General features: G+C 45.2%; 1 pseudogene; it reads left to right on the top strand.

Moving 5' to 3' along the window:
• The first annotated feature begins 1,010 nt into the window (after positions 1 to 1,010).
• Positions 1,011 to 4,633, top strand: LOC133910727 (uncharacterized; annotated as a pseudogene).
• The last annotated feature ends 354 nt before the right edge of the window (positions 4,634 to 4,987 follow it).

Here is a 4,987-nt window from a genome sequence, read left to right as displayed (position 1 = left end):
CCTTGTCGTCCCCTGCGCCGTCCGTTTCTCCCTCCCAATGACCACTGATGACCGATCCCTCTCCCTCCCAAGACCCTGATGGCACCAGGGCAGAAGGTGACACCAATTCAACGGAAGTTGGCAGGATGTAGATTGATGAAAGACTAGGGCCGTTGGTTTTTGTTCTTGCTTTTTAATCTTGCTTGCTTCCTCGATTTGTCTGTTCACATGTTGAAGGATGTTGAATTCATATGTTTGTAGCTTATTTGTTTGACCCATCAAAGTGGCCCCCAGCCAAGCAGCCTATTAGGCCAGAGCCATCTCCAATTAGCATGTTATTTTAAATAATGTATATCAATATTGTTGCTTACATTAGTTACTGTGTAAATCATTATTAACTGAAATTGTACCATTCTCTTCAAAATATTGAAACAGTGATGATTATGCATTTGAAATTCTTCATACTACTGAAATGCAAATAGAGATTGGATGCACAGACACAATAGTGCTATTTAACTTGAAATTGTATTTACAGCTTACTGCACACACACATTACTGGTATATACTTGGATGCATACATTGAGTTGACTTGCTTCTACATGCATTTCAAACAAATAATCTTATACTTATTTGTTTTATATGATTGCGTATAAGCTCCACTTACCAAATGTGGCAAAATGAGGGCTCAAACTATGATGAGGAATAATCAAGTTTTGCAAAGACTTGATGTCACTACATTAGCAGCAATAGTTAACAATACATTTCCAAAGAGCAAGGGTAGTAGTCCCGAAGATTCAGGTTCTTTGTATGACCCTTAAGAGAACGAGGACTTTGAACAAGAGAAAGTTGATAAGGTATTAATTCTTCTTTGCATGTGCAAGTTTGTGATATCACTGTTGTAGTGTTATTTCTCATTAGCTTTGATTATGCAATTTGTTTAATTTGGATCTAATTCTTCTTGTATTCTGCCTATTGAGGCCTGACAAGTTTCTAAGGATCTACCTAACAAGAGTTCCAAGCAGATTGGCAGCATGTCTATTGGAGGAACAAGAGCATCAAAGAGACTGGTGGCACCTGAGAAACAAAAGCAACCTACTAGAGTCACTAGGCAGAAGACAAGGGAATTGACTTCAACTGAGGAAGTTTTCCATGGTACGACTCTAGATCCACAAGAAGTGCCTACCCTAAGCTTGTCTACTGCCGCATACAATGCGTTTATATCTGCTAATTGTCCAACCCAATATGAGGACTAGATCCAGATGAGCGATGAAGGCAAGTGATTGTATCTCCTTCGTGAAAGGCAAATATTCTTTACACTATTGCAAATAGCAACTAAATGATTTACACTAACTCTATGAATGTAATTTTGTCAGGTGCACCAACTGCCAGTACGCAACAAGGGCAAAGGGAAAGAAGAATGAGGAAAGATTTTGATAGGATAAGCAGAGGGTTATGCAATAAGACCGCAATCCATATTTCTGAAGGGAAGAGACGGCCGGAGGCACCTATGCAAGCTGCAAAGCTTGCATCAGAGGGTGAGATCATAGTTATGCAGCATATACCAATCCTTCCACACTGGAAGGAGTACATGAAGAATGAGTCTCGTCTTACAAACTACATTGGCAAAGTTGTTGTAAGCAGATCAACTCTTGGCCAAAAATGAAGTCAATTTCTATTTTACTTATTCTGTCAAAGTTCATTGTATCATTTGCATTCTATTTTCTTGATGTTCATGCTTTTTACTAGGGCCAATTACCATAGACACCAATAGTAAGGCAGTGGGAAATACATGTTGTCGGACGATGAACTCCTGTCGCAGGGATCCCGAGAGACCCCTTTTTAAAGATTCGGCCGGGGGGATGATCCTGAACGAGCTTATCAGGGAAATAGATGGGAGCGGAAAATAAATGCAGCGGCCGGTGGGAGATGATCGTCCTAGTGCAAGAAAGATGGGTGTACCGGGTTTTAGACAGGTTCGGGCCGCACGAAGGCGTAACACCCTACTCCTGTGTGAGTGCTATATCTTTTTTTGAAGGGAATTCTTCAAGGATGTATCTGATTACAGGGGTAAGCTGTCTACAGAGAGCTTGAGACTCTCGTGTTCTAGCTTGGCTCGAGCTGGTTCGAGCGGGTGCGTTGTCGGGCTTTTTTCTGTGAACCTCTCCGTCTCCGTCTTTTCTTCACGTATTCTTCATCATTTCCTTTTATAGGTGCGCCGACCTCGACTTATCCTGAATGGGAAAGAGTGGGCGCCCGTGCCAACGTGCCACGGAGAAAGGCGTCATCATTCCGCTTCGGCGAAGTGACAGGGGCGGCGGAAAATGGCGGCGTGTATCCGACCACCCGCCACTGTGGAGGTCCCCCGACGCCATTAAGAGGGCCCACCGGGCAGCCGCAGAGGTGCCCGGTGCGCCCACCCTGTCTTGTCCTTCTGCCGGGGCAGGGTGGCAGGCGGAGCACTTCGATTCTGGCAACGTTATCCCGAGGCACCCGGGTGGAACGGGACGGGACCCGTGCATTAAATGGACCCACGCCCCCCGGTCAGAGCATGGCAGGGTCTGACACTGGGGCGTGGGCAGCTGAGAATGTCAGGATGTCAGGCCGCGCGTGCCTATTAAATGCGGCATTCGCGTCTTTGACCGGCTGACACCCCGGCGAGGGGACCCTTTGGGTCGTCGAACGATCTTGCGCGAACCTTCGGGGAACTGAGTCCTCGGGGGCTGCCACGTGTAGCCCCGAGCACCCTCTCCCGAGCACTCCGGTGAGACCTTCGGGGAACCGAGTCCTCGGGGGCTGCCACGTGCAGCCCCGAGCACTCTCTCCCGAGCACTGGGGGAAACCTTCGGGGAACCGAGTCCTCGGGGGCTGCCACGTGCAGCCCCGAGCACTCTCTCCCGAGCACTGGGGGGAAATCTTCGGGGAACCGAGTCCTCGGGGGCTGCCACGTGCAGCCCCGAGCACTCTCTCCCGAGTACTGGGGGGAAATCTTCGGGGAACCGAGTCCTCGGGGGCTGCCACGTGCAGCCCCGAGCACTCTCTCCCGAGTACTGGGGGGAAATCTTCGGGGAACCGAGTCCTCAGGGGCTGCCACGTGCAGCCCCGAGCACTCTCTCCTGAGCACTTCCTTCCTGGTACTTGGACTTCGCGGATCATCGGGGAACTGGGGTGCTCGGGAACCAGAGGCGGCGGTCCCGAGCACCTTCTCCCGGAACTTAGCGTCTTTTTATCTCGTAGGGTGGACCTCGCGGGATCGTGATGCGTGGCGGATGGTCGGCTCGGTCTCGGGACTTAGGGACCCCTGGTTCCTACTACACCGACACATGTGCTGATATGCTAAAGGGTGGACAACGACAGATGAGGTTCAGGCTGAAAAAATTGTACTTCAATGGTGTACTAGCAAATGAAGTGAGAACCGCATCACCTACGAAGTATATGACTGACACCTAATTGAGAGAACTAGTGGAGATGTGGCCAAGCTCAAAGCACAAGGTATGAGTCTTGTTCAACTGAGTTTCAGATTTGGATTCCTCCTATGTTACAAATGTTGTTTGTTAGTCAGATAAAAAAAATGTGCAACCAAAAAACTATTTTTTTCAGAACACTTGAATTTAGCACGAACCGGAACATATAGATTAATGGTTAAGTAAGATGTTTGCTGCTAAACTGCACACTTTATGTTTAATAAAGTTTGGACATTCTTGGATGTCACATGAATATATGGCATTGCTGCTTCTAAATATTGTACCGTATTTTCATGAAAGTAGAATCCTTAGAATATTTTTTAGTATTTAGTATTTTTATTAGTCTATCTTACGCAAATGTATCATCTGCAGGATAAGTGTATCAAAAACCAACTGAACTATGAGAATGTCCGGTTTCAACAACGAGCAGGCTCTCGGTGCTACATTGCACATGCCCATGTCATAGTAAGAAACTAAACAAATGATGTTTATTATCACTACTCATGAAATCCTGATCATGTATCAAACTAACAGTTTGAAATTGTTGCACGTCATTTTAGAAGCAAGACAAACATAAATATGTAGAGCCCACCGCGATTGATCTTTTCAAGGATTGGCATTTCAGCAAGAACATTGGTTTTAGTGAGGCAGTAAAGAAAGCAAAGTAAGCCCTTGTTTCATTTTTTTCCCTTTTCTACATGAAGTACACTTGAAAACATTTGAGTACAAGATGGAAGTCTGAGTTGTAATCCTTCTATTACTAGACTGATATGGAAGCAATCATGGATAAACCAGTACAAGATGGATATGAACCAAAGTCTGCTACTGAAGCTGTTTCTCAAGTTCTACAATCAAGTACATTTCTTCAAAATGTGGGCCTTCGGTCAGCTTCCAAGAACAGCTTCAGAGGTGGCGTTTCTTTGTTGGTAGAAGAGCTTCAGGCTGAACTTGAGACCGAGAAACAAGGAGTAGCAGAACTTCGACAACAAATTGATGCTCAGCAACAAGAGTTTGATACCTTGAAGAAGCAGGCACAAGATTAGAAAACAACAATGAAAAACCAGTCAGGAAAGATTGATAGTTTGAAGAAGACATCACAAGAAACTAATATCCTCCTTCGTCAACTGCTAAGCTTTAGTCAGGGTTGGGTCCATCTACTCCCTAAAAATTTTGGATTCTGCTTATCAGCTTGATGTAGCTCCAACTCTTGGTGAACTGTTGTGGTTTCTATTTCCATGATTTTGAGGCATGGTAGACAATATATTCTATGAACCTGTAGCTATTTCATTCTATCTAGGGCCTGTGAACATTATTATTGTATTTTGGTCTATGGGAGCTATGCCATTGTAAATCGTATGAACTATGAAATTAAGGCTTGTAAACTAGTGTTGACACTTAAATTTGGCTCAGGTTAAAATTAATACCAACACCGGATAGTCCGGTGATAGCTTGTTTTAAATGCAGGATCATCTGGTGAATCCAAATTAGAGTTTACTCTCTGACTTTTAGTCCGATAAATACCCCGATGTCATCATCAGATCATCCGG

Source organism: Phragmites australis, chromosome 3 (genome assembly GCF_958298935.1).
Source record: "Phragmites australis chromosome 3, lpPhrAust1.1, whole genome shotgun sequence".
NCBI classification, from domain to species: Eukaryota; Viridiplantae; Streptophyta; class Magnoliopsida; order Poales; family Poaceae; genus Phragmites; species Phragmites australis.
The sequence above is the reverse complement of the archived record's forward strand: the minus strand, read 5'-3'. Positions and strand labels throughout refer to the sequence as shown.